Genomic DNA, 11626 nt, shown 5'->3' on the forward strand with positions numbered 1-11626 from the left:
ACCCACACAAAAATCAAACAAAATCGATGAACATTTCTAGCTGAACAGCTGCATCAACTTTTTGGGATTGCAAAACGACCAGTTCTTGCTATAACCGAAGACCTCTTTTAAAAAATGGGGAAAAAGACGCTTATTTCACTATACCTGGGCATTTTAAAGATACTGTTTAGCAACATAAAAGGCCTTCTCCTTCTTGGTTCTGCGTGGGTGGTAGTTGCGTGCTTGTTACTTTAAAAAATAAATATAATTATTTCCGTCTTGCTCAGCGTAGTACGTTTCTGCAGTTTTCAACAATTAAAATTTATGGGAGTTTTGTCCATAGACAAAGTAAAGATGTGCAGTATTTTATATTTTTTCAGAATCTCGGTGCAGCAACTGCAGAAGCCGGGTGTGTGATGCTGATTCATTCAAATAAATAGGTTGTACACGGACTTCAGTGGGAGGAGGATATTCCAGGTCTGAGGGAGAGGGGGGTGGTTTACACATTCCAGTCTGAGTGTGCTCCGAATTACTTGATCCAGAATCAATACTACTGCAGGGGTGGCTAATTTAATGCTGGTCAGTTAGCCTGGGACATTTTCTTAACTCTCTTTTACATCTCACCACCATGCCAAAAGACATAGGATCGTAAGAGTTGGAAGGGACCCTAGGGTCATCTAGTCCAACCCCCTGCAATACAGGAATTTAAGGAAAGTCGGAGTTTCTGCCCCTTCCCTTTCATACACAGATCCAGTGTCTTCATGCTCACTAGTGATGCATCAGTACGGAACCAGCAGTTATTCCTTATTCACTGATCCGGGATAAAACAATGTGCCAGGACCTCAGACAATCTCTAAGGGGTGTGTGTGATTTATTCGTGAATTAAATGGATGGGGGGGGGGAATCTATCCTTATACCAGCCAGTGTGAGTAGCGCTGCAATCCTACCCCACTTAACCAGGGAGGGGTGAGCCCCGCTGATTCCAATGAACTTGACTTCTGATTAGCTAAGAAGATGGCTCAGCAAGAAAGCGAGCGGCGCGCACTGCGATCCTATCCGCGTCTCCTCGCAAGTAAAGCCCCAACAGGCCCAATGGGACTTGCTCCCGAGTTAAGTGTGTATAGGACTGTAGCACTGAGCATGTATCTGAAGAAGTGTGCATGTACACGAAAGCTCATACCAATAACTAACTTAGTATTCCTCTAAGGAAGGAATTTTGTTTGTTTGTTTGTTTGTTTGTTTGTTTGTTTGTTTGTTTGTTTTGTTTCGACTACGGCAGACCAACCCGGCTACCTACCTGTAACTAGCACTGAGCATGTTAAAGAAGAAACATGCACACACACACCCGAAGAAGGGCCGGATCTAGTGTGATCAGGTAGCTAACAAAATAATGTGGTTCTGTTTATCACGAGCCAAGGTAGACCAGTAAAGCAGCTTTCAAAAGGGAGGGGGTGTTATATTCCAGTCGCCTCCCTGGCCCTTGGGATCCTGTAGGTGGAGAGGGCGGGGAGTGAACCTGCGGCCTTCTGCATGCCCAGCACGTGTCCTTCATTCAAGCATGAGTGGGTATAGGCAAAGGGGTCTAGCTGACAGACTCGGGACTAGCTGACAGAGCAAAACCGCCTGGCCTCTCCGAGTTCCTCTGTGACCTTCTAGATTACTGGCACCTGGTCTGAATTTCCCTGTCTCCTTGCTGGGGGAGAAAGGAGGGGGGCTTGGAGAGCACACACACACACACACACATGCAACACACACACACACACACACACACACACACACACACACACTTCATCCCGTCGCCGAACTGCTTTTAGCCCGCATACAATTGACTGGAATAGGATTATGTTACGTTTACTGGGCTGGGATTTGACAGGGAAAGCAGCGCAGCGCAGGTAAAGCTGTGTAAACAGCCCCGAGCGAGGCATCGGAGGGTTATGGAAGGGACACGGCCCAGGGCTGAGATCTGAAGGCTTCTCTTCTCCCAGCCCCCAGCCCCCACCCCATCGCAAAGCAACTCGGGTTCCCCGGGAGTGGGAGGATTCGGGGACAACTTTTGTTGCGCGTGGGGGTCGGGAGAAAAGGGCGCGTCGCTTCTTCCTTGCCAAAAGCGGCCGGACGGCGCACGCTTCCCCGGCGAAGACAGACGTGAGACACAACAATCTCTGCAAAAGGAACCCAAACAGGCGAGCCCTGAATCCCTGTCCGGGGGGGCGGGGGACAAAAGGGAGCGGTTGTTCAGCGCCCGAAACGTCGATCAAAACCAAACACCCGAAAGGGGAAGAGGAGGGGTCGCCTTTCCGCGCACCCTGGTGAGCTCTGCAAGCCTGGACCGAGAGCTTCGGCTCAGCCGCGCGATCCTAACGCAGGAGTCACACCAAGCAGGCCTGGCAGTGCCTGCCTAACGCAAAAGAAGCAAGTCCTATTGAATTCAATGGGGAGGGGGGGCTACTCTCAGGTAAGCTTGTCTGGGATTGCTGCCTGCCTGCCTGCCCTGTGGAGGCGCTGACACCCCTAGACCAGCCCTGCTCGGTGGTGCAGGCGATCAAGGAAACAGCAGCTTTGCAAAGTTTCAAAAGAGCATCAGTGGATCTCAGGGATGGCAAAGGAGAGCGGTTCGAGCACGTGCTACGGCGCTTCCACTGAACTCAACGGGACTTTGCAGATGCTTAATTCAGGCTGCAAGGCTGCCCCCCCCCCCCCCCCGTCTGAGCGCGGAGAGAGGATAACCCCTTCATCGCTTTCAACTTGGCTTGCCCTTCGTTCTCATTGGTTTTCTGGCGCTTTTTCCTATAACGTTTTCCCTCTTTCTTTCTTTCTTTCTTTCTTTCTTTCTTTCTTTCTTTCTTTCTTTCTTTCTTCATCGATTCTCCATTCTCTGCCAACTGTGGAAGCCTGGAAAGCACCAAGCCTGACGGGTCAAAAACTGGAAATTCGTGCGTATTGCAGGGAGAAAAAGAGGAAGCGAAATAACGCCTCAGCATCCGATCGTGTCGATTCGGATGATCTTCCTCCACCGCCACCGACGGGGTGGCCAGCTTCCCTCTGAAGATCCCGAGAGATCGGGAGAGACGTGGGGGGCGGGGTCCGAGGAGACCCTCTTTCAGACCTCTAGAAGTCTGACTGCTAGAATAAAATTTGGGGAGAGGCCCATTTGCGAAGGGGAGCAGATGGTTGGCGAGTAGGAAGGTGGCCTAAAGAAAAATATATACATTCTCTCTTTTCTTTTCTTTTCTTTTCTTTTCTTTTCTTTTCTTTTCTTTTCTTTTCTTTTCTTTTCTTTTCTTTTCTTTTCTTTTCTTTTCTTTTCTTTTCTTTTCTTTTCTTTTCTTTTCTTTTCTTTTCTTTTCTTTTCTTTCCTACCCACCATCCCCCCCCCAAAAAAAAAATCCTTTTCTGAACTTAAAAGATCCGCTGCCTTCAGGACAGTTTAAAAAGTAAGCAAAAGTGAGATACGGGAGAATCAAACCGGCTACACCAGTCCAGGAAGCGACCCTTCCCCCTTCTACATTCCCAAGAGAGGGAAAGAAGACGGTGTTGTACTAGGGGGAGTCGAAAAGTAAGAAACAACCTCGTCGCAAGCCACGCTTAGGGGGGCTTTTTTTTAAAAAAAAAAAAAGGTTTTTAATTTTCTAGAATCTGCACGGGGATCTCCCTTCGCCCCCGCGCAAACTGCAAGGCTGCCTAGGATCCAGTCAGTTTCAGCTTTGGATCTAGTTAAGTTTCACTTTCTCCGCTGGGAGCCAGGAAGATCCCACAAGATTTCCTGGTGAATGGAGTGTGCGCGGCGTCGGGGGTGGGGGGTTTAAGCGAGCGGCAACCATCACCATATCAACTCGCCCCTTTCCCTTCCCCACCCCCTGCAAACACGCAGACCAGCTTGCAAGTCAACAGATACACACTTTGGGCACCTTGTTGCCCTCTCTCCGTAAGAGCCCCTTCCCAAAAGAACAAATACCCCTGCGCGCTTGCTTGATTGCTTGTTTGTTTATGTCCACACGGTGGTGTGCACGCGCACTTGAACAAACCGCGCGTAGAGAGAGGAGAAGGTGGTGAAATCTCTCTCACACACACCGACACAAAGTGATTCTCTCTGCCGGCCTCTCTCGCGCGCTCCCCCCACTTAGCAGTAGGTGTTTAAAAAGAAATTCGTCAGAAAGGCTCTCTCTATTGAAACCTACAATCCTGGGCCCGTTGGCTCAAGCTTCTGAGCAGACACGTCTAAGAATCCGGAGACGTCTTCAGAAACGTGCAGTTCTGGGAAATATACGTAACCGGCGCGAGATAAAGATCTTGTCTTTCCCCGCGTCGATTTTAAAGGCAATAGATCTCTCAACCTTTACTCACCTCAAGACCCCCGAATTCTTTTTGTATTCTGACGCCTTTCCTTCAGACCTGCTCTGCGCGAGTGTGGGATGGGGAGTCGTGTCCGCGGGCTCGCTGCCACGTGTGAATCCGGAGCACTTGTATTTCTGGTTGTTATGAGCTTGAAAGGAGCCAAGAGGAATGCATTGGGGGGGGGGGGGAATACACGGTGGCTGCTTGAATGCAAGGTTTGAGTACCTCTAAGAGCAGCCCTTTGACCCTGCTCGGGAACCCAACCCTGAAATTGATTTGTTTATGAATGCGTCGGCTCTTAGATAATGCTCTTAGAATGGTGTCATGGTGTCAATCAAAATGATACCTTTTAATGATTCCCCCATCCCCCACACACACCTAGACATTCTCTGGCCTCTAGAATAGTACATGAAGGGCCTGTGGTTTCTAAGAAGTTTCTGTAACTGAACAAAGAAATTAATCTTGGCTTAATCTTTTAGGCAGCTTTCCAGGCCTAAGAGTTTTTTTGGGGGGAAGGGGGAGGACCAAGCCCTCAAAGTTTTTTGTTGATGTTTCTCTGCTGTTCAGACCTGTCATGTCAAAAACAGAGGAGAGGTGGGGGTTGGTGGTGGCGCAGGGTAAATAAGAACCCATGAACCTTGTGTGGAGTGAACACATGGTCTTCCCAGGCCTGCACAAAGATGACAGACAGGAAGGAATTCCCGATTTCTGAATCGGCCTCTTCTCTAGAAATGGATGTGGAAGAAAGGCTGAGCTCTCTCCAATATGAGATACAAGGTTCTTGGTTTCAGGCCTTCTTGAGAAGTTAGTCTTATACCTGGTCTCCATGTTAACCAGCTGAAATAAATTTATTCTAAATCTCTGGTGGGTGTGCTTGTTTAAGCTATTTAGATAGAGACAGACAGACAGACAGACAGATGAGAAAGAGAGAAGATAGACAGACTGAGCCAATAAATCCTAGATTCTAATATTGCTCCTGCTATGAATCTCCCAGGTAATAAACAAACCTGTAAACCAAGTCAGTCTTCACTTTTATCCTCAGTGTGGGCAGGATAGCACCAGCCCACCTAGAGGATTGTTGTGCAGATTGTTCTAAGGAAGTAGCTCAGAGTTGCAGAACCTTTGGCCCTCCAGATGTTTGTTGGACCACAACTACCATCATCCCTGACCATCGCTCCATGCTAACTGGGCCTGGTTAGAAACATTCCAACAACATCCGCAGGGCCAGAGGTTGCTCATTCCTTATGTAGATGAACACTTTGAATACTAAAGCACTATATACATGCTAAATGCAATTCGGAAATATCTCGGTGTGTCTACATATGCACATAGAGGGGTGTAGGTGTCTGTACACGCATCCATTTAAAACTCTAAATGAAGCCTCTTGGTTGGGTTCATTAGCCTGGAACAAACCTTTGTCAGTAGTATACCCACAACTAACAAAGCATTTAAAAACAAAACAAAACGTGATTTCATAGACTTGCCAAAACAGCCCAGTTTGTACTGAACCTGATTGTTATCGACTAATCCCGAATTGCGGGCTGCCCTGTAATTTAAAGAATGATTCATTGGAAACCTTAAGGAATTTCGCATCTATAGGATGATGGTCCAGTGTACAGTTTGGAAAGGTCACTGCTTTCCTCTGGGTCTCCCTCTCTGGCTATCTTTTCATTCGGGGGCTTCCTTAGAAAACTGAACAGAGCGATGAGAGGAGGAGCAAAGGAAAGACCTTCCCTCTTGCATTGGGTGGGGTGGGGGGCGTGATGGGTACCGCCGTGATCACTGTCCTGGAATAGCCCCCTTGTTTGAAGTCAGCCGTAGTCAGCCACGGCACTGCGCCACTGCAAATTCACGCACGCCCACACACACATTTTTTTCTGGCATCTGAAGCCAATTTTTTTGGGGGGGGGGCTGCTCACTTCTACCGCCATCAATTCTAGAAGCAAAAGGGAGCTGATCATTCGGATTGCTATTTGGATCAACGGCTTTGGAAAGCCGACGTGAAAAGGAAAGAAAAACCAGACGGTGGTGGCTTTCCTTCAAAAGCGAAAAATTGGCCCAGTGATCCAGGACGGTTCGGGGGGGGGGGGGAGTAGATTGGCGGCCACAATAATCTTTGCATTGAAATCTCTGTGCGCCGGATCCACAGCCTCTCTAGGGTAATGTCAGGCAACGCTGCTGCTCCAGAACCCGTTGGATAACATATTCCAGCGGTTGGACTAGAATTGAGCGCTCGCTCCTGTTTAACTGGGTCGTGAAGTGTGGCGGAACGGTTAGCACGCGGGGTCACAGACACATCTTTTTCTCGAAAGTGCGTGCCTAAGCAAGGTGTGCTTTCACACACTCACCGGGTCACGGAAGTCTTGGAGAAATCCCGGAGAAAGTGACACGCGCGCGGGCGATGGAGACGCGCCGCTTCTCGCTGCCCAGAGGAGAAACTGACTCGATTCAAAGCGACATCGACGAATATAGCAAGGAGACACCCACACACACAACCCAGCGAAGACGGCTAAGGTGGAAACATAGAGTAATACGCACTTCATAGAACCTCGAGAGCTTAAATCTCTGTGACCCGCGCGCGCACACGCACACACACAAAAAAACACACACACAGACACACAGCTGGCAGGAACCTCTACATCCCCCACAACACAATGAAGTGCATCGCAACGAAGAAACGCACGACCCTCCGGGAAATCGTTCCCCTTCATTTCTGTGGGGTTTGCGCAGGAAGACATAACCGCCAGATTCTGCCCCAAAGCAATATAGATCGACGCGCGCCCATAAGCGAAGCAAATGCCCAGATGGAAGCTCATTGTGTATTAAGCCAAAAGGCACCCCCCAAAAGAGAGAAAAAGGCAAAAATATGTGATCTGGATGCCTGGAAAGCGGATCCATGCCCAGAGAACAAGCTACAGAGATGGGGGACTTCTGCAGCTACCTGAAACCGTCTCCTCTTTCTCTGGAACTGTCGCCGTGCGCCGGTGAATTCCGATCTAGCGACCGCAAAAGTCCACAAATGCATCATAAGCACACCTACCTGGAAGGCTGGTTGCTGAAGTCAGCTTACTTCCAAGGAAAGTATCAGAATACTTATGGCTCCCTCCCCCTCTCCACTCCCCGCTCTGCCTTTTGCGTGGGAGGAAATTCCGTTGATTTTTTTTTTTTTTTAATTGACTTCCTTCGAAGTCAGCAACACTCACGATCCGGGTCAATCCGAAAACCCGCGAGGGTCAAGAGACTCGTGAGTACTGGGCTGAACAAACACGCGTGCGCCGCGGTCAAGGACGCGCCGAAGTGGGGGTCACTTCTTTCATAGCAGAAAAATAAAAAAAGGCTAGGTGTTTCAAAAAGGAGAGGGGGCAGGACAGAGCTAGGAGAAACTATTCCATTCACACAGAGATCTAAGGAAGCCTGTGAATTAAGGGGAGGAACTGCAGCAACGCGAGCCCCTTGTTCCAGATTAGTCTCGAGGATTTCCACAGCGAAACCAACGAGAAGGATTCGAATTAAAAACAATATATATAGAAAGGGCCGCTCCGGTTCTGTCTCGCACGCGCACACCTACCGCTTTGCAAAGGGAGCTCTTTAGCAAATGCGTTGCACGCAGGACCCGGCAAAGATTTCGCCATCACGGCCATCTCCTCTCTCTCCCACCCACCCATCCCATTTTCAAACAGCGATCTGTCAATTGCGGGTGTGAGAATGCGCAGGAATACGCTTGCCGCTTGCTTACGATAAAAGTCTTCCCCGCGCGCGTTTTTACGCCAACAAAATGCAGGCTTCTTTGTTTCTCCTTTCTCGCGAAGGGAACAAAACACACACAGAGAGATTCTCCAACGATCCGAGCTCTGTTCAAAATGAATTTAGTAAAATTCCGCAAGCCCCACACTCCCGCCGCCCCAGCTCGGATCTGTAGTATCCAGACAAGACTCCTCTCTGCAAATCCGGCTTGACACATTTCAGGGGTCCTTTCCAGATTCCCCTTTCAGGTCCACGAATTGAATTGCGGTTATCATTACGCCCCAGGTGGCTGGGTCTCGTGTCCCTCGCTCCGTCCCTCCTTTCTTAACGCGACACTGCCCTTAATACCTCGCGCAACAGAATCCAGAGGCTAAAACGGCTCCGGAGAAAAGGGTGCCTTTGATACGGGCAGCGCCTGCCAAGGGGCGATTGTTTCTGGATCCACACGGCACTTAAGCAAAGGAGGACGCGCCTTTTGAAAGCGGCTGGGATTAAGTGTTTCCTTCTCCGGCATAATTTCTTGGTGGATCCGTTCCCCTCGCTCGCTTCCATGTTTCTATTCCTACGCATATTTATATCCCCGAGCTAGCATTTTAATACAGCTGCAGTGCTTAATTTCTCCGATCCCATTAAAAAAACAAAAACAACCAATTGCATATTTACAACTGGAAGAAGGTGCAGTCGGAATTGTTGATACATGCAGGTGTGCTCAGTATCCTGAGAGTGCCTGCCCGATTGTTTTAGGAAGGAGAACTAGTGATGCCAAATTACTGAATAACCTAAGCGAAGGAAGCTGAATCGGAGCGAGCCCGCAGACGTTATTTGCAGGGCACGGCAGGTATAAATTGTGGAAGGGATAGCAAGGCGGCTTGCAGATTTTACAGCGGATTAAAGGAAGATGGAAAGTAACTGGCGGGACTGCAAAGATGGAGGCAGACAAAGGCGGACCTTGAAAGTGAAATTGACAAGAGACAGGGAGCATTTCCCCCCCGATGGTCTAGGCTAGACTCCAATGGAATCTCTTAAGCATCTCTATGGAATCTCTATATGCATCTTCACGGATACATATAGATTAGAAGGGCGATGCTTTATCTCGATGTTCCAAGCCTAATGAGAAGACATAGGCTAGAGAAGGTATTATGGGCGTTAAATAAGCGTATATCCTTATTTGATTGAATTAATGTATCGGTGTTTTTAAATTGCTCGCCGCTTCCTAAGGCCCAAGGGAGGGTAGCAGCAAACTCGCATCAATTAAATAAACACTATTTAAAAAAAAAATAAAAAATAAAAAGAAACCCCCGGCATCCATTTGATTTTATTTCGATACAAGGACGAAATTATCCCCTTGGGCTGCGCGATGGATGTCACGCAAGATTATGCATCCCAGTTATCGCGCCTGCCTTTGCAGATACCTGCCGGCCATCATTTCACCCCCAAGGAAATGTGGGGTTCCTGAGCGTTCCGCAGGCTTTCTACGAAACGCGGGCCCGTCTCCCGTTTGCATTCTCTCTCTCTCTTAGAACCAGGGGCGATTTCAGATATTTTGCGTGGACTTGCTCCCCCCAGCACCCTCCCTGCTCCACCAGGACCAGCACCACCCCAGTCCGGAGGCTTAGCCACAAGCCGAGTCGGGGCTGTCGAGAATCAGATGCAAGAGGTCATCTGATCTCACAGGGGGAAAGTCCGGTTCACCCACCTTCCCAAGTCCCCTTCCAAGGTCACCGAAGAGGGAAGGAGGGATGGGGAGAGAGAGGATGTTGGAGGGGTGGAAATATATCATCCAAGTGCATCCTGAGAAACACTATTTGCGGATCGTTCCGTTCCGTGCAGCCTTGTGAAGGAGATTCTCGACGGGGTCCCCCGCCTTGACCCACGTGGAAAACCAGAGACCGCGCAAAGAGGAGAAGCCGAGGGGGAGCTGAGGAATGGCTCTCTCTTTTTTTTTGCACTGACCTGGGAACGAGCGCCGAGAGCGATTTATCTTCTCTCGATCTGCTGGAGAGGTGCGCTCAGGAAAAGCAGCCGAGTCCACCCGCGGTTCTTGCCGGTGCCGCCGTCGGGGCCGCGCGCATTGCCGAAGCTGCTGCCAAGCCGAGATCGAGGGATCTGGGTGATCCGCATCCTCCAAGCGCCCAGCCCAAATCTCTCTGACCTCCCTGCTCCTCCTCCCTCCCTCCTCCCTCCTCCTCCTCTTCCTCACCACCCTGCGAGAGAGAGAGAGAGCGAGCGGAGCGCTTCCGGGTTGGAAAGAGGGCAGAGAAAGAGTGAAAGAGACGCAGGAGGGGAGGGGAGGGAGAAAAAGAGGACGGGCGGGTCTTTACGCAGCCACCCCGCGAATCGCAGGTGGGGTTTGGGGTGGGAAGAGGAGGGGGGAGGGGAGGAGGCTTCTTCGGGAATCGAGTGGAGCTGCATGTGATGTCATGGAATCAACCCGGCCCGGGCCCGCCTGCCGCTGTCGCCTGAAGGATTGACAAAGACAGGCAGGAGTAGCCAAGAAAGCTCGCGGGGGCTTTGGGGAATAACAAATAAAAGAGCCAGGAGCAGGGCGAAGCGTGTGGGCCGTCAGAGGGGCTTGGCGTCGGAAGCTTTTGTCATTGACCAAAGTCGACCTGGATCTAAGGCGCACCGTGCGCTTTCTGGAGGGAGAGAGAGAGGGTCCTCGCCACCATGCGCGCATTTAGGGAGCAGAGAGCTGACACGGAAACATCCACCCGGAGACACCCCCGCAGCTTTAAAAGCACAGTTCCCTTACCCAAAGGATACTGGGAACTGTAGTTCAGCCCCTACCAAAGCTCCAGTTCCCAGCACCCTGGAGGCAACTACCCCTGCTCGCAAGATTCTCTGGGCGGAGGGATATTCGGGGTGGGCGCATGAAATCACTCTGCGCGCGCGATTGTTTGTTTGTTTTATGACGTCTCTTGCTTTCTTCCCACCCAAATTAACGCCCAGATGCGGGGGGTTGCGGGGCGGGGGAGGGGGAGAGAAGGAGAGAGGCAAGCAAGGACCCCTCTCCTCCAGCGTGCGCGCGCCCCCGCGCCTGAATCCAGACATAACAGCGATGGGGAATGAGACAAAACACGCTCACGTCCACCAATCGCGCCCTGGAGAAGCTGGACTGAAATCGATTAGACTTAGCGTGGGTTGTGACACATTCCCTTGTGAGCAAATGCCATTGTTCCGCTTTATCACCCACCCGTACGCGCATTAAGGTGTTTCAGGATTGGGACCAGTTTGGCTTAAGTGGATTGTGGATCGAGGGCCTGGAAGGGAACAGCAGCACCCCTCGGGGAGACTGATGGGAGAGAAACCCCCCGCTCTGTCTTTTACACACACACACACACACACACACACACACACACACACAGTGTCTTATCTCTAACTTAGCTTTAGCCTCTTACCTTATTAATGCCTCCGGAGGCGGCGACGGGGAATCCCTGGCCGCAGTTTGGGGTATTTTTCGCCAGCAGCAGCCCCTAAACCCACGTCAAGTCCCTCGCCATTGTCCGAGGCCAAACTATACACTCAGAACAGCAACGACCACAACAATCCTCCCTCTAGCTCCTTAGAA

The 11626-nt window shown here is 50.4% G+C and overlaps 1 protein-coding gene across 1 annotated transcript in view; it reads right to left on the reverse strand.

The window, feature by feature from the left end:
• Positions 1-10226, reverse strand: part of GATA3 (GATA binding protein 3) — a 76062-nt gene extending 65836 nt beyond the window's left edge. Inside the window, exon 1 of the mRNA XM_077935335.1 lies at positions 10012-10226. The gene's annotated coding sequence lies outside the window, so the exon portion shown is untranslated. The remainder of the gene's footprint in view (positions 1-10011) is intronic.
• Between the last annotated feature and the right edge of the window lie 1400 nt (positions 10227-11626).

This window comes from Podarcis muralis, chromosome 10 (assembly GCF_964188315.1).
Source record: "Podarcis muralis chromosome 10, rPodMur119.hap1.1, whole genome shotgun sequence".
In the NCBI taxonomy this organism is placed as follows: domain Eukaryota; kingdom Metazoa; phylum Chordata; class Lepidosauria; order Squamata; family Lacertidae; genus Podarcis; species Podarcis muralis.